At 32.4% G+C, this 18,406-nt stretch overlaps 1 long non-coding RNA gene across 1 annotated transcript; it reads right to left on the bottom strand.

Annotated features, from left to right (window-relative positions):
• Positions 1–13,742: 13,742 nt before the first annotated feature.
• Positions 13,743–18,265, bottom strand: LOC132725729 (uncharacterized). The gene is made up of 4 exons (XR_009625103.1): positions 18,084–18,265; positions 15,357–15,450; positions 14,051–14,108; positions 13,743–13,901 (listed from the first exon to the last, which is right to left on the bottom strand). It is a non-coding gene; the product is annotated as an uncharacterized LOC132725729 (long non-coding RNA).
• Between the last annotated feature and the right edge of the window lie 141 nt (positions 18,266–18,406).

The following is an 18,406-nucleotide window of genomic DNA, read 5'->3' on the forward strand; positions in this document are numbered from 1 at the left end:
TTGGTACTTTCGCTGATTCCAGGACTGCATTAGCATTGTCTGGTCTATTGTATGGGGGCTATTGTTCTTTCTTTATATAAATTTATAATCTTTAAAAAAAAGCACCGATATCCGTTAAAAGACAATTGTCTGATTCGACGTCGTTTTTATACACGTTTGGAGGATCTTCCTTGCTCAATTGTGCGAAGATCAAAACCTCAGGTATCCCGAACAAATGGTCCTGGTCTGGGAGAAAAATTCTCCGCATTATGTTATTTTGTCGTTTTCGTTGGTCGCCAGTAAAGCGCACTAGACTATTTGGTTTCTGAATATCTATTTTGGGTTGTGTATAGAGTTGTTCACGCGTAAAAAAACATATTCTCGAGGTCTAGCCGAGTTAAACCCATCTATCAAATTCTTTGGTTAGTTCTCATCTTATTACTTTGGACCTGCATCTGGTTTAGCTCGAGCAGAAATGACAGTGCAGATTTGATTTGTTGTACAGGGTTTCGCCGATCGAAGGGTCTTCTGTGACCCAATATGGAGGACCAAACCCTATCCGCAAACCAATATTAATCCGGTGGGCGTTATTTCCTGCATTGACGTCTCGGCTGTTACGTTTTAACACCCATGTACCTGTGTTATATAAAGGCAAATTTAAGCATTAATCTCAGCAAAGTACAATCATTTAGTTTATTCTTTTAAAGCATGTTTTAGAGCTATTATTGGTTAAACCTTGATAACAAAGCTATTCACCTAAAATGAGCTGTCATTTGTTGTTGCATATCCCTTTTTCTGATTTAACCAAATCTATACACACATAACCTAAACCACCCTATTGATCAATCGGTTGATGGACCATAATTTATTTGCATGGATCCCAATTACACTCAAATTGAATTTCACAAGTAGGTCATTATACCCTAACTTGCCCCCTTTAATATCTCCTGGCAGTATCTCCAATACTACTTCCAATACACTGTACCGGTTAATGAGAAATATTGACCATTTGGGGCTGATGGACGATCTGCAGCTGTGTTGGCTTGAAAAAGCAATCTTGCTGGCATTCATCGGATATGCATAGTTAACTGTTTCTGAGAAATTATTTGGAACAGAAAATCTTGGACTGGACTTATGAGCAACGTTTTAAATTTAAGTGGTTGACGTTGTATGATAGTGCTTTTCTAAGTAATCCTGTGAATTACGTTTATATGTCGACGGTATTAAAATGTAGTCCTGTTACAACGGAATATAGTGTTAAAGTCTTACGTAGAATATAGTTATATTTTTAGAATTATATCTTAATATTATAATTTCTTATTTTATCCGATTATTTATTTTCTTTATGTATTGAACAAATTTTAATAAGTATTTAACTTATATGTATCAGTAGAAATGATAAGTGTTATTCAGAATTTGTAGTGCAAGAGAGACATTGGTTCTGCGACATTTCAACAACTGAACCTTTGATAAATAAATTATCTTTTTTGAAGGTTTAATTTCAAAAGACAAAGTTTGTAAACATAATATATATAACAGCTAATTAACGGTATTTCGTTTGAAGTGTGTTTATTGAATCCAATCTCAAAAAACAAGGAGTGAATTTTTGTTTTTGAGTTATACAAAATGCTTTGTGAGAAAAAAGTATACAAGTATATTATTAGAATCGCAGGCTCGTCATTCCTGTTAACGTGAAAGAACACTCCCCAATATCTGTGAAAGCGGTCTCTGAATCACCAAATTTACAATTTGTTACAAGCTTTATTTTTATACTTGGAAACGATGTTTTATTGTCTTACATTAGTATCCATACTGTGGAAGACAATTTTTTCCGCAATTCTAGTTTGCAACATTGTTAACCACTACAACACTTCCTTTTTTCTTCATAATTTTAAGAATCTTCTGTTTTTAAAGACTAACTTAAAAATATTGCAACCTTTTGATTAGTAATTAAAGTCATGTTCATAACAATTTGTGCGTGATTTAAAAATAAGGTAGTGCCCTTGAAAAAAAGAACAACTAAACACCTCCAAAAAAACAAATAAATGGACAACGATACTCACACTTTAAAAGGTTTTCTCAACGTTGTATATACAATTAGTTTATTTCCTAACATTTATTATATATTGCATTTTTTCCAGTCCATATAACTGTTTTTACGGAAGTTTATATAGCATTAACAAACTACTAAAGTGCCCATAAATGTATAGGGCATATCATATCAACCGCACTTTTGGTTACTAGTATATAAATTAACATTAAACATGAATTTTAACACTCTTCGTGATTTTTGTCATTATACACACAAGAAGGAAAAAACCCGGTGCTAAACTGCCAATAAACACTGGTTAGGGGGAAGGTGACTACTATTTATATATGACTGTTATGTTTTCTCCCTCGATTATATTAGTTTACAAAGCCTTTTTAAGCAACAATAAATTTTGTTTGGTGTTTACTTTAACACGTGCAGTTATTCTTTTGATCGCACCACACCAGAGACAGTGAAATTTAAATCATGAATACTCTTGCATGTACTATATCCTTTTTATCCATAAATAAAAAAAGATAATATAGGTTGGCCCTTTGTTGACGTCATTTGTTTGACTTAATTCTATATATTTATACCTTTAAAAAGCGGCCATGAGGAACACGCTGGATATTTTTTCAATTGTTTTGAATGATGTGCAACCATTCAATGCAAAATTTTGATGACTATATTTTTTACAAATCGACTTCTAGGTTATGTTTAATGATTCAGCACAAATTTGTTGACAATTTTATTACCTTATTAATGTGAGGATACGACATAGTTAAAACATTTTTATTATGTACAACATTAACTTATTTGATGGATAAGTGCTTAGCTGTTTATCGACTTATGCTAAGAATTAGACTTTCTATTGGAAAATCAAACTATTTCTCACATAATGCATTACCGCAAAAGAAAAGATACGCGATATTACACTCTGGATGACAAATAAAGTTGGACGGCTATTTTATGAGTGTCATGCAGTTTTATTTGTCATTTCCAAGACACAAAACGACATTCTGGTATGTATTTCTTAAGAATTATTTGTGGTTATTTTTGTTGTTTAGGATTCAAGAAGAACCAAAATTCGGGTATCTGCACATATTTTTGGTTTGTGCCATTTGAAAATTTCCACAGTAAAATTTGCCGAAAATATAATAGTAAAAATTTTTTCTTACAAAAATGTAAATTGATGATACCAAGTAATGATGCAATGCAATGATTTTTTCTTATGTTAAAACCCATCGGAAATTTTTATAAATATACTGATTGTACCACTAAAGAAAGAGTACATATTATTTTCTAAAAGAACAAAATGTTTGACAGTGCATAGTTCAAATATGTTAAGTTACAGAATATTATATGTTTTAATAAACACATGTCAAATTAATAATTATGTAACGGAGGAATTAGGATTAAATGATGGCTTTTTTCCTACCTTGTCCAATTTCAATGATGCCTATAAAGTTTATATATACTAACCGTTTAGTTGATTTAATAATTAGTGGTCGTTACTCCTTAGCCGTTCTGTATTGAAGATTAAATAAGTTGTATGGTAAACCTTATGACTATTAAAAATGTCCAGGTGATGATTGTTTGTTAGTAAATTCTAAGTGCCTACAAGTTGCCTTGGTTGTTGTTGAATATTTGTTGTATATAAACTAAAATTAATTTTCGGTATTCCCTCATAATTTCAATGTCTTATGTTTGTTAAATATACAAAGCATTGTTTGCCAGTCAGTTAAGGAGGACCTACATTGACTTCAATAAATTGCGATGCATTCGCACTTTGTCCATTTATTTAATTTTGCGTCATTGTAATCTTATTCTGTTTTTTGGTTGGTTTTTAAGAGATATATCCAAATAGTAACTAATACTTTAAAACGTCTGAATAAAATTAAAACGCGGGTTCAATTCCAGAGATATGTAGCACCGGTGTGTGTGTGTGTGTGCATCAGATTATATTACACATTAAAAACCCCTTATTTTAACTCTAAAAATCGCGATTAATTTATGGTAGTATTAAGCCCGCAGAAATAAATACTTACCCGGTATATTATTTGAAAATACTTGTGATAACTTTCTCAATAAATTGCTGCACACAACCGTTACAGAGTGACTACATGTAGTCATGGCTAGTAGATAACCCCTACTGATTTTGGTCACAAGGTCATAAGTCAGTCACAATAATCTTAACCACATGACTAATTGGCTGGTGATAGGGAACATACATGTTTTACAAACATATCTTGTTTTTGCATATATGTATAGATTAAGCTTTTTGTTTCACAGTTTGATTGTTAAACTCGAAAAACGTTATTGGTTTAATCTCTGATTTATTATGCGCACAAGGTGCCACTATCTAACACTAAATGTATACATGTTAATACATGGTTAACTTAGAAGTATATTGTTATTGTGTATGCATAGTTATTTAGTGAATAAATGAAGTATCTTGTACGAAAGAGCATGACAAAAATACATGACAAAATGTGAAAGATGAAAAAGCTCTTAACGGGGCTGAACACCTTTGAAAAATGACGTTCTGGGACGAGACATGTTAGTATAAGCGGTGGGAGTGCTGGTTTGGTTTTTAAAAATAAATTTTTATCCATGGAAATTGTCGGAAAACGAGTTTCATAACTAAGTCACTGAAGCAATGCTATACTTCTTCTTTAAATGCAACCATACTTCATCAAAGGCAACAATGAAAGAAAAAACAACACAACATAAAAACACAACAACAAAAAACAACAACAAAAAACCACACACACACGATGCAACTACGCTCATCCTTTGCACAAAAAGTGGATATAATGTTAGTCTTGAGAGAATTAGAAGAAAGTAAAGATGATATTCTATTCCAGATCTTTGTGCCATTGTAACAAAAAGTCCTTTATAATGTGTACACGGAGAAACTATGCTTGAGTATTGATTTCAATGCGCATCTTATCACGTAAGTCAATGCTCTATATCAATCCTTTTTCCAAAATCTGCGTCAGCAAAAATACTATAAAATTAAACATTGCACAAGAAACGGGGTGAGAAATAATATCTATCGAACAAAGATACACTCAAAACCAACATTATATATCCTCTTTTTTTGTGCAAAGGATGAGCGTACTACATTTCATAATAATTTACAACCTAATTGAATATTAAAATCAAAGCGCTGAAAGCACTGCTGGGGGCGCATTATGTTGATTGTATAGTGGTCTATTGTTACAAGCAGATGCCATTCCTACTTTCAAAGCAGAAAACACATTTTTACTCGATTATTCGATAAGAATAAGTAGAATTATCCTAGTCATCTGAACGTCGGCGTCTATCACCTCAATTTTTCCCGAAGTCCATTGACATATGGCATTAAAACTTTGCACACTTGATCCAGATCAGGCACCCATATGTTAAAGATTGCCTATGGCTTCAAGATATTTTCGTATTCCATAGACATCTGGCTTTGAAATAAATTGAAATTTTATACATTTCTTTGCGAGCATACTAGCTAGGACTCTCTCCAATGCTTATGTCGTAGAATGGGTTTAAAAAAATTTTTTGGTCCTTTTGTGAATTTGAATATTTTAAATAACCAAGGTTCTTCTATTGTCAAGCACTAAGCATATAGTTGAGTGTGCTGTCCTACCAACAGCTATTGTTCGCATACCTTGTGAAATATAACTCCTTCAAACTTTTGTTCAGTTATTATTATACTAACACAAGAACTGTCTGAGGACAGTAAGGCTCGACTATTCGAAAAAAGTTGTCACAAGGGTGTTTATATTATACTAACACAAGAACTGTCCGAGGACAGTAAGGCTCGACTATTCGAAAAAAGTTGTCACAAGGGTGTTAATTGAGTATAAAAATGCTTACCTATGAATACATAAAACTGACCGAAAAGGTACAAAGGCTTGGATTAAGATGTTTTATCAAGTAAATCACTGCTTTATTATCATGAATGCATAAAATTGTCCCAAAAAAGGCACAAACCCTTCAGTAGTTATGGAGATAACATGCTTACAAGCAAAACTTTACCATTAATTTCTAAGTTGAAAAAGGGGAGAAAAATCAGCCTAAATGCTAGATAAAATTATGGATCTTGGTCAGTAACCTACATGTACAATTATGACCCTAAATGCATGTGAAGTTTTAATATTGTAGGCAGAGTTATTCAACTTGTCAATATGATGTACATTGTTACTATAAATAACTATTGTAAGTTTCAATTGAATATCTCGAGCAATAATCGAGATATTTGACTTTATAATAAACTTTAACCAACGCAGACGCGGACGCTGGGTTACTACAATAGCTTCTCATATTTTTTCAAATAGTCGAGCTAAAAACCACGAAGTCATGGTTTGAGACCATATAGTTATTCCATATATAAATATATATGTATATATCATGGTAAAACACTTCAAGATAATACAATGGATTGTAATGTATAACACGAAAATCAGTGTACTTTAACTGTATTTATTCCAATAATCATACAAACATCTGTAAATAACTGGAACAACATATTTCTTAAATACAAGAGCGATCAGTAATCACATGTGTCGCCTCATGATGGACAATTTCATGTTGGGTCAAATTTTGTGACAGACGGACAGACAGACGGACAGTGCACAACTAGACTTGGTACTGATCATTCCTTTAAAGTTAGGATAAAATTGCACCAGTAGTTAATGAGGAGTAGTCCGGACAAGCTTTTGCGTATCTGGCAACACACAGAAAAAAACACCTTTTATCAAGGGCCATAACTCGGCTAAAAATCATTCAACCAGAAAACCCGTGCAATATGCGCAAGGACTTGAGCTATAGATCAATCCTGTAAAGTTTCATTGAAATTGCATTAGTTGTATAAGAGAAGTAGTCCAGACAAACTTTAAAAATAAAAATTATTAAAGGGCCATAACTCTGACAAATATCATTGAACCGGAAAATGCTGACAATATGCACAACTAGACTTGGTACTGATCATTCCTGTAAAGTTTGGATGAAATTGCACCAGTAGTTTATGAGGAGTAGTCCGGACAAGTTTTGTGTATCTGGCAACACACAGAAAAAAAACACCTTTTTATCAAAGGGCCATAACTCGGCCCAAAAATCATTTAACCCAAAACTCGTGCAATAATGCGCAAGGACTTGAGCTACAGATCAATCCTGTAAAGTTTCATTGAAAATTGCATTAGTGGCTTATAAGAGAAAGTAGTCCGGACAAACTTTAAAATTAAAATTATTAAAGGGCCATAACTCTGACAAAAATCATTGAACCGGAAAAATGCTGACAATATGCACAACTAGACTTGGTACTGATCATTCCTGTAAAGTTTTGGATGAAATTGCACCAGTAGTTTATGAGGAGTAGTCCGGACAAGTTTTGTGACGGACGGACGGACGGACAGACAGAAAGACGACGGAGAAGTGATCCCTATATGTCGCCACTACTCCGTAGAGGCGACACAAAAACCATACAAAAAAAACAAAAACAACTGATGATGACAGAACCACACTGGCCATAGCTTTCACAGAAGCGGTGGGTCTACCGCAGCGACGGTGGAGTATTCGTCGCAGAAGCGGTGGATAAAATATGGCCGTTTGTTGTTTTCGGTAAGTATATGACTGAATTTTGTTTTATGTTTTAATGTTTTACATGAAACACTCAGTGAGACTGGAGCCCACATATGTACTCTTTCAACCTATTACACGGGCACGGTGCAATTCATTGCCGTTTATGCAAACACTTCTGTACAGTTTGATGAGGGGACGCCACTTTTGCCTAATTTTGGTTAAAACACATACAAATGTGTGCAAAACGACCCCATAATTCATCGGCATCACATCGAATCAATGATACTTTCACAAATTAACCATAATTTGGAAAATTGGGAAATTATTATTGCCTGTTTATAAAATAAATGACAAAAAATATTTTCGTCGCAGACGGCGGTGGATTCGATTGCAACGCAGTGCGGTGGGCCCGATACCATTTTTGTATATTTTAAGAATTTAACTTGACGTAAGGCACTTTTCAATTGAGTACAACCCTTTTCTTACTTTGACATCTGAGAAACGTGTTTATTTGATGTTTAAAACGATATTAAAACGAAATTATTATATATACGCTCGTACAAATATATGTCCGAGGTCCGGTTTCATTTTACTTCCATTGAAAATTACTTCAGCCATAATTATCATGGAATAATCCACGTTCAACCTTGGACTTAAAAAGACCGTAAGTTAATTTTTTGTCATACAGACATACATGTATAAGAGATACTCGTAAAGATAAACAGAACATGCTTCTTGAATACGAAAATTTAATGTCACTGTGTTATATTACCATATATAGTGAGAACACCAATATAAATAAATTTTATGTTTACAGCGTAAGAGTTATTTCAGGAAAAGTTTTTCTCTATTACTTTTTAGTAAAGACCTACGCGTTAAATGGCTTTAGTTTATCTTCTTTTTCTTAAATTGTGACATTTATCAAAAAAATGGTTTAAAATATGGTATGTGTTTAAAGAATTTTAAAGTATGAAATGAAATTTAAAAAAAAGGTAATAGAAGTATTTTATGGAATTAAGTATTTCTCTAATTATGTACACAAATATAGTAAAGAACGTAATAAGAGGGAGAAAAAAGATTTTTCAGACTTACATTTAAGTTATATGACCTTGAAATAACCACAATTAAGGAAAAAATCAAATTCACGTACAGGAAATGAGATCGGTGAACCCTAAGTTTTTTTCCGCTCTAAATGTTTATGTTATCATATTCTGGCATCATGCTTAATTTAAAGAATATAATTTTATTGAACCTCCTTAATTTTGCGTGTATGTGTTTATAATACTGCACGTTTGTTGGATAATCGTGACGTTTATATACATACAATGTACTTTTTGAATACATGGCTGCCGTCGATTTATGAAATTATCTCATTTTTTTCTAACAAAAAATGCTTGATGTATTATGAGTTCGTTATAAATAAATCCAACAGGTTATATGGTCTATATAAACGGTTGTTCGCAATATTAATAGCTATCGAAATTCTTTATTATACTTGTACATGTGTGTAAAAATCAGAAAATAAAGTTACAAATAAACCAAAAAGCTCTATAATTAAATAAACGTCTCGATTTTTCAATGAAAAATTACGTTACAAACATGCAGTATTATAAAGTTTATATATTTATGTACACGACTGTTGTTTATTTAATAAGAAATTGTATGTTTATGTATTATATTTTCAAACAACCGTTTATATACGGCCACATTGTATAGCCTTTCAACTAATATAATACTCTCGAAAATGCCATGAATATGTGTTAACTTTATGTTTTTATAACTCATATGCCGTAATGCAAAAATATATGCTTATATATATATACCTGCCATGCCGCTTTGAATTAGTCAGAAATCGGCATTGGTTATAAGGTATAACACGTGATCACGTGTAACATGTAAATGTCTTACACATGTGATATTTTGGCTGGATTCATCACATTTGTGGAATTCCCTGCACGTCGCTAAATTTCCTTTCGGTGGTGCATCAAGGTCAAATATTATGACTCTTAGTTTTCGCCGTTTCCTCTACGGTCCAGGTTGTCAAATGCATGATCCCTAATATGAACTTGGAAATACAAATATGATAAAGGGCACTATATATGTTCTTACTTTCCTGCGCTTTTCAACTGGAATGGTGCATTCAAACTCAAAAATACTTGATACTTAGTAATAACCCGCAATAAATAGCGGATTATTCTATGATAATTATGGCTGAAGTAATTTTCAATGGAAGGAAATGAAAGCGGACCTCGGACATATTTTGTACAAGAGTATATATAATAATTAATATCGTTTTAAACATCAAATAAACACGTTTCTCAGATGTCAAAGTAAGAAAAGGGCTGTACTCAATTGAAAAGTGCCTTACGTCAAGTTAAATTCTTAAAATATACAAACATGGTATCGGGCCCACCGCACTGCGTTGCAATCGAATCCACCGCCGTCTGCGACGAAAATATTTTTAGTCATTTATTTTATAAACAGGCAATAATAATTTCCCAATTTTCCAAATTATGGTTAATTTGTGAAAGTATCATTGATTCGATGTGATGCCGATGTATTATGGGGTCGTTTTGCACACATTTGTATGTGTTTTAATCAAAATTAGGCAAAAGTGGCGTCCCCTCATCAAACTGTACAGAAGTGTTTGCATAAACGGCAATGAATTGCATCGTGCCCGTGTAATAGGTTGAAAAAGTACATATGTGGACTCCAGTCTCACTGAGTGTTTCCAGTAAAACATTAAAACATAAAACAAAATTCAGTCATACACTTACCGAAAACAACAAACGGCCATATTTTATCCACCGCTTCTGCGACGAATACTCCACCGTCGCTGCGGTAGATCCACCGCTTCTGCGAAAGCTATGGCCAGTGTGAGAACGGGGTATCACTTTATGCCTATATAATTTTTTTGCTCAAGTGTTTTTTTCCGAAGAGCTACATGTGAAATTGCTGCCAAATATACATAGGTAAAAACTATTTCAAAGCTGCATGCATTCATATAAATATATTTTAAAAAATTCAAACTTGATTGAATAAAATTTAAAATTCAAGGATAGCCCAAACTTGTTAATTATAAAAAAATATATATACAGAATATTATGTTGTAGTAGCTCTCTAGGGCTTTGTATTTTGCTACGAGCAGCGGTGGGAAATTGATATCTTGCGAGACCAAAGGGCGAGCTAGATATCAATTTCCAACATTGCAAGTCGAAAACTGCATAGCCTCAGAAAGCTACTACAACATAATTTTCCTTTTATAATATACCTTTTCGTTTGAAGTATAAATGATTTTCATTATACTACACTTATATAAGAAATTTCAGAAAAAGAAATGTAGCTGTCAAGAAATAAATTATGACTGACAGATGAATACCTAATTTGTGCAAAACCAGCCACACCTTTCATTATTTTGGTTGCCGTTTCCATATACTACGTTATACACAGCTAAGATCAGAACCAACGTAAAAAATAGTCCAGTCCTTTCATATATGGTACTGTATTTGTCTCTAACATAATACAGAATTTTCTAAACGTTAAAGCCTATTTGCGCTTCAAGATTATCCTGTGTTTTAGGAAGAAAATTTATAGGTATATAATAAATGCTGTCATTGACATTTCTTATGTTTATATTTATTATATGTATTTCTTGCAATCCTATTTATAGCTACAAATTCTATGAATTAAAATAGAAAATGAAGATAGCATGCAGACGGTGTTGATATTGTGGGATAAAAATTTAAAGATCATTGGAAATCATCAGAGTAACCGAACACTCGATCTGAAAAATGACCGAGTACTCGAGTATTGATTTTAGTATTTGTTGCCATCCCTAAAAAAATAAAGTACTTGACAAGATCAACTAACATCTAAATAAAAAACTTTGAAAACAGAATCTTTGAAACCTCGACCAAATTCAAACTTAAACTGCTTACTCCTAAGATGTATCTATATTATTTTCAAAGTGAAAGGGACATAACTATGCCAAAAAATCATCAAACCATGACTAAATTCCAACTTGACCTGCCCATTCCTTTGACATATCCATATGTCAAATTTAAGTTGAATATGTAACACTGTTGGGTAGATAATGAACAGAAACTGTAAATTTCATATTATTTTCAAAGTGAAAGGGGCATTACTCTGCCAAAAATCATTGAACCATGACCAAATTCGAACTTGGCCTGGGCATTCCAAAAACATATCCATATGTCAAATTTGAGTTGAATGTGTTGTACCGTTGGGGAGAGAATAAACAGAAACTGAAAATTTCATATTACTTTCAAAGTGAAAGGGGCATAACTCTGCCAAAAATCATTGAACCATGACCAAATTCAAACTTGACCTGTATTTTTTTTCATGATATATCCATATGAATGTGTTGTACCTTAGGGGAGATAATGAACGGAAACTGAAAATTTCATATTATTTTCGAAGTAAAAGGGGCATTACTCTGCCAAAAAATCATTGAACCATGACCAAATTCAAACTTGACCTGTATTTTCTCATGACATATCCATATGTCAAGTTTGAGTTGAATGTGTTGTACCGTTGGGGAGATAATGAACGGAAACTGAAAATTTCATATTATTTTCAAACTAAAAGGGGCATAACTCTGCCAAAAATCATCGAATCATGACCAAATTCGAACTTGACCTGTATTTTCTCATGACATATCCATATGTCAAGTTTGAGTTGAATAAGTTGTACCGTTGGGGAGATAATGAACGGAAACTGAAATTTCATATTATTTTCAAAGTAAAAGGGGCATAACTCTGCCAAAAATCATCGAAACATGACCAAATTCGAACTTGACCTGTATTTTCTCATGACATATCCATATGTCAAATTTGAGTTGAATGTGTGCAACCGTTCTTAAGATAATGAACGGAAACTGATGATGACGGAATGACAGAATGACGGAAGGATGGAAGGACGGAATGACGGAACAGGGTAACACTATATGCCCCGGCCATTACATGGCGGGGGCATAAAAATGCGCGACCAATGCCAGAGCTCAACCCCTCTGTGCATTATTTCACAAACGAGCATCTGAGTAGAACCACCGCCTTTTTTTAAAGCTAGCTGGATTGCTTTCTCACATTAAAGAATCCATATTAAATATAATAGAACATTGATAATTGCTACACAGTCTCTTTGTAAACATAAAATAAGCATGTTTTGTGTTTACATAAAGTAGCTATGTAATGTTAAAACACCACACGCTATAGGTGGTCACAATATAAATATATAGTGTTGTTAGGAAACTGACAGTTTTTTTAAGAAAGGACCAAATTTTTTTGTCTCGTAAGAAGGAACATGGCTTCCAATGCATAGTTAATTCATTATTTCATTCAAATTAGACATACATGTATTCAAAAAGAATTGCATAGAATTCAATAAATTTTCATGATTAAAATATTTTACTGATGAGCATAGTATATCTTTAAAGGTAAGTGGTATAGGTACATTACTTTGACTATGGACACCCCAATTAAATCTATTTATTTGCTTAGTAACACAACTTTTCAAAGTCATATAAATTTGTAAATGTGAGTGATTCTGATAATCTATATACAGCTAAGTCAAGATGAGATGATTAGATTTTACTGACTGCTTACTACATGAAGTCACTATTTCAATGTCAAATGCCTTGAGGTGAAAGGAATGAAAACTTGAATTTCAAAATACAATTTAAGTGAATTACATGTCACAAATGAGCCGTGTCATGACAAAACCAACATAATGGGTTTGCGACCAGCATGGATCCCGACCAGCTTGCGCATCCGCGCAGTCTGATCAGGATCCATGCTGTTCGCTTACAAACCCTATTACAAGTAGAGAAACTGATAGCGAACAGTATGGATCCTGATCAGACTGCGCAGATGCTCAGGCTGGTCTGGATCCATGCTGGTCGCAAACCCATTATGTTGGTTTTGTCATGACACGGCTAAAATGTTTTTGCTTTCGACTTTGTTCCTAAATTAACAACAGATTGCATGATGAAATGATATTGAAATAATTAATATATATTTGGCTCTTAGTGCCAAGCTTACTGATTTTAAATAAGCCTTGAGTCCTGTGTTGGCCTTTAAACATGTCAAACATTTAGAAAGTATTTATTAAGGAAAAGTGTATACAAATAATCATGTACCTCTTCATTATATGCCCATGACATTGAAAAAACATTGTGTCATCTGTTTACTTCAAGGTTAGTCACATTGACAGTATCACATTTTAGACTTTATCTCTCTTGATGCATTCTCAAAATGGGTCCTCTTAATTTCACATTCATCAATCTGACAAAAACCTCCTGAAAAAGAAAAGTTAGAAACATATGCCACTAATTATGTCAGTTTAAATGTCAAATAAATACTTTGTTAAAATTGTAAATGTACAAAGATTTTCAAACCATGAACATTTCCTTTTTAACTTTCTAACATATATAATGTATGGTCTTACTTGAAGAAAATGTTTGCCCGGAACTGAACACTACCAATTTACCATCTTTTTGGTACCACTGAAAATAGATAGTAAAGGCCTTAATCTTTTTATTCTAAAATAACAGTTAAATAACATCTTAAGAAATTATGACTAATAAGCATGTTAAAAAAGTGAGAAGAGGCAATTTTTTGAGTCATTCCAAACAGAACTTATGTAGAAATGACTGACCAATACAGTTAATTCATATGTACTATTGAGCAAATGTTATTTACACAATTTATGGAAATTGTAACTAATTATGAATTCAATATTTATCACTCCACTTAGTGTGAAATAATTTATTCAAAATACTTGCATTCAAGTATGATATAAAATGTATAAAGGTTTATGGTCAGAAGAGTAAGATTCTAGTGTACCAAATTTTTGCACTTTATTCATAGGCAATCCGCAATAAATATGATCAAGACAGCTGCCATAAGATAATCAGTAGTTACTGAATCAATGAGTTGAACTGAACTGAGTACTTCCTGTATAATTTTAGCAACTGGTTTGTTTTCAGTATAATCATAATTGAAATCTCCCATTGAAATAAGCTTTTTTAAAATTACAGTCACTTTAAACTCTTTTGAAACAATTTCCAAAATATTGAATAGAAACCCTGAAAAATTTGCAACAGTAGCACACCTTGGAGGACAATAAACAAATCCAAGTAAACACAGTAAAGCACATTCAATGTCAGAATGAGTAAAACAAGTAAAATGACAGACATTAATATTTTCCTTGTAATAAATTGCTATCCCATGTGAGGCCTAACCCAAATTGGAAGACAATACACGAAAACCATCTATGCTGTACTGCTCAGATAAAGGACCAGTTAATCTAGTTTCTACTTGCTGGCGTAGTGAGCGCCCTACACGGAAACCCTTAGTTGGTTGGTGTGTGTGGGATACTGGTGTATATTCAGTGTTTTTTTTGGTTAAATGATGGTATTTTATAACACAAAAGTTCAGTGTTGATGTTATTTTAATTAATTTTTTATAGTTAATTGTAAGTTTTTAAATACAAAATAATTATATAGTTTACATATATATTTTTACAGCTAGTACCTGAATTTTGCTTAAGTTAATTTTACTTCTTTATTTTTTAAGTTAAGACTTGATGTTATACGTTTAAAATTTTAGATAAGACTTAAGATGTTGTATGTTTCCAAATTAAAATTAGACTATTAGAGGTTTTAAGTTTTGAAATTATTAATGTTTTTATGATTAATTTTCTAAAAGCATTTTGACGAGGAAATGCTATGTTACACATGACCTGTTTTTACCTTAATGGCCTGTATAATTATGTTTCACAGCTTCTCAGCAAACAACCAACTGTGCCACAATTGAAATCTAACAAACAAGCCTTTAATCACACACCTGAAATAAAAACTTTTCCTAATTAATACAATATTTCTTTTAATTTATTACATTCTTCAATGAAACATTAAGAAATATTGATAAAGTAAAATGTTCATTTTCATTTCCTGTATTTTCAATGTAAATATTCATTTTTCATTGCATATTTTCACAAGTGTCTCCTAAATGTAGCCTACACACAATAGACTGTAAAGAATAATAGGGCAATTTCTTTATAATTTCAAGTATTTATAGTCGAAAACAGTCCTTTTTTAAAGGCATATATATGGGTAAGTGGAATGTTGCATGTCCAGATATGATTGACTAACAATTGTAAAAGTGAGTAATAATTGTCGGAATAGCTCAATCGGTAGAGAACATAGCTCAAGGTTACCAGATTTCAAAAAGGTTTTTATTAATTTTGTTCTGACATGTCAGGAACAACTTGATATTTAAATGTGTTTTTCATTTGATTGATTTTTGTTACCTATCTTACTTTTTCATTGAAGTATCTTTCTCTTCTTAAAAGTTATGCCCAAATCTCATTTCTTTCTCTTTTTTTTTAAGTTCTTTTCATGAATTTATGAATATTTTCAACAGATTTTGAAAGAATCAAAATACAACATTGTTAAGCATATATAACTGTTGTCAGGAAATAAGTTATGTTTCATCAAAAATAAGCTTGAATAGAAAATAGAACAGTTTCCACCTGTAGTTTGGAACCCACTAACTGAATTAACTTTTATATCAATATTATGCAGCCTTAAACTTACTTCACTACTAAGTTAAATGATTTGTTATCTCAATCAATGTAATTACATGTAGTATAAGTTTTATGGTAATAATGTGGTTAATCACTTGCAGATAATCAAGGCTCGAAAAATCCACTTGTCCGCTCATAAATTATTAATACGAGTAAAAATGACTCCGGACAAGTTAATCTCCCAGAAATGCCCGTCCTGCAGGACATGTGAAATTCTAGCATAAATAAATCAAATTTCTATTCAATTCTTTTGAAACCATTTTTCAAGTTTCACTAGTAAGACAGAGCACAAAATATTTCCTGTGTGTTTGATGGACAAAACTGATGTTGATTTGTTGAATGCAACGCTTAATTCTGTCTGATTCTATTTTGTAAAAACTTACTAAAAGCTCGTGCTGCGATTCCATTATGTTCCACAAAATATTTTAAAGTCACAATGCAATATTTGGCAAATGTTTGGCCAGAAAGAAGTTAAACAGTGTCTTCAAAAAAGAAAAATTTTCTTCAAAAAAGAAAAATGAGTCAGAACATGTAGGAAATCTATATTTTTTAAGCATTGTTGTTGTTGTTTTTCGTTTTTTTTTTTAATCCCTGATATATTATTTGTAGTATTTGTAACTATTATCTATTCTATTTGTAATAGAGCAGCATTTTACCCTTATAAAACTATTTACGTTCCCAATTAAAAAAAGACAGCAAATTTTCAAATGTTTTATTTTTAAAGTCCCAAAATTACTGTCAAAATTCCCATCCAAAATTGGCATATATAAAATGGATGATTTCATATTGATAAGTGATATGTATAACTACATCTGACAGAGCAATATTTGTACCTTAAGTTCATTTTATACTTCTGAACATTATTTATGTACATGTACTCATTTTTTTCACTCCAATAGGAAAATAAATATATTATGCATGGTCAGGGTCTTTCAAATTTGAAAGACCCTGGCATGGTTTAACTTTAAATGTGTATAAATATTATGCATAATTCTCATGTCTCCCTGGATAAAATTCAAAATTAACCATGTGGCATGAATACCTGTCAGTTATGTAGAATCAATTTGAGTCAAAACGCATTTTCCAAAAAAAAATTGTACTGGTAGCGTTTAGATGTTATCCGAAACTAAGCAAATGTCAGGGTTTTTTCGATGCTAATCCCCCAGTGTATATCTAGCTTTAAAATTAATTAATTGCATGGAAAAATGCTCTAAAAGTGTCCGGTTGATGGCCCTGATCCCACGGTGCATATCCATATCGGTACCCTCTTTGCGAAATCGACTGAAACGGTACCTTATTTGCACATGCACAGGTCATTCTCTGCTTAAAACAAACCAGCGATGGATAACAATCCAGTAAAATTTCATTGTAATAAGGAAAAGAGGTATGACACTTAGAAAACATGTAAACCATGGAGCACTAGAATGTTTTATTTATGTGCTGATATGCCATGTGTCCGTCTTTCATGTACTGCAACTTCACAATAAGCTACAAAAAATGACATGTCTTGCCTCTTCCATTACCTCGACATACTTTTTTGGCTGCAATGAGGTAATGGACAAGGCAAGACATGTCGATTTTTTATAGCTTTATTATGAAGTTTTTGCAGTACATGAAAAACGGGCAAATTCACTTTTTTATTATAAAACATCGTATCAAGGAAAATTTATAAAAAAATAATTACTTTGTAAAATATAGGTCATATCCGGTATTTAAAGTCATATCCGCGGATATGACTCATATCCGGTATTAAGACATACCGCAGCGTCAATCGCCGAATATGTTCCTGCAACGATTTGACGACGATTTCGCCACTGATAAATGCAAAACAAGCAAAGTTATTCAACAGTTAGGTAAAAGGGAGATAAGGTTTTTGTAATATAAAACTTACAACTCGTTTTAACACGTGGAACTTCTATATTAACAGCAAAACTTCTCAATCTTTCACGGATGAACTTGTAAACAATGGCGATTGCGGGAAAATGACGCTAGGGCGAAAATAGTTCGTATTCATACACATGCAATGTTTTTCTTAAATTTACACTTATAAATGAAGCATTAGGCCCTATTAGCTTTAAAGTTAGCTGATCTGAAATCCGTATTCCATTACTTGCTAAATTTTTTAGTTCTATGACACTTAATTAACTTGTGACAACATGTAATTTGTACTATATTTATTCAAGTACTTTGGCTATGACTGACCGCTGGCGTAGT

Source organism: Ruditapes philippinarum, unplaced genomic scaffold (assembly GCF_026571515.1).
Source record: "Ruditapes philippinarum isolate M1 unplaced genomic scaffold, ASM2657151v2 ctg2767_1_1_1_1, whole genome shotgun sequence".
In the NCBI taxonomy this organism is placed as follows: domain Eukaryota; kingdom Metazoa; phylum Mollusca; class Bivalvia; order Venerida; family Veneridae; genus Ruditapes; species Ruditapes philippinarum.